A 612-nucleotide genomic window follows, 5' to 3' on the forward strand; every position below is an offset into this window, starting at 1 on the left:
TCATTGCCCATTATCCCACTTACCATGGCAACGGAGAGCAGATTATTCCTTTCCTCTCTGAAACAGCTTTTTATGTATTTGAGAACTTCCCCTCTCCACATCCTTCCCCAGTTAAGATTAAGCAACCCTGTTTCCTTCAACCTTTGGAAAGAGGTTGTTTTCCAGCCCTTGCTTTCCTCTGGCGTCTTTTCAATTGCCATGTTTTTCCTTAGAAGGGCAATGTCCAGACAGTGATGCAGTTAACTCCAGCTGAAGTTTTACCAGCATTGGTGGACTAAGACATTTCTGTTATCTCTCAGGCTCTACTCCAGCATGTGTATCCCCCTATTGTGTTTGTAGTAGCATGGTATTAACTCCTGTTCTCCCCCAGTGTTTGTCTGAACTGCTGTGGTGTAACTCTCTGCACTTCTGAGTGCTCTCATGGCAGCCAGTGTGACAGAGAGCTGAGGTTCACATAGAGAAATTGGGAAGCACTTGCTGACTTGATCTTCTACCTGTTCCCTTCAGAGTCCTGTTACTTCAGCCACCTCTGGCCATGGATATGAGGGCAGCTGAGCCCAGTTGGAGAGGTTAGCACATTTTTCCCAACACGCACTGGCACAGGGCATAGCT

This window comes from Neopsephotus bourkii, unplaced genomic scaffold (assembly GCF_033783945.1).
Source record: "Neopsephotus bourkii isolate Nb327-2 ecotype Australia unplaced genomic scaffold, CSIRO-AGI_Nbou_v1 NB_1615, whole genome shotgun sequence".
Lineage (NCBI taxonomy): Eukaryota > Metazoa > Chordata > Aves > Psittaciformes > Psittacidae > Neopsephotus > Neopsephotus bourkii.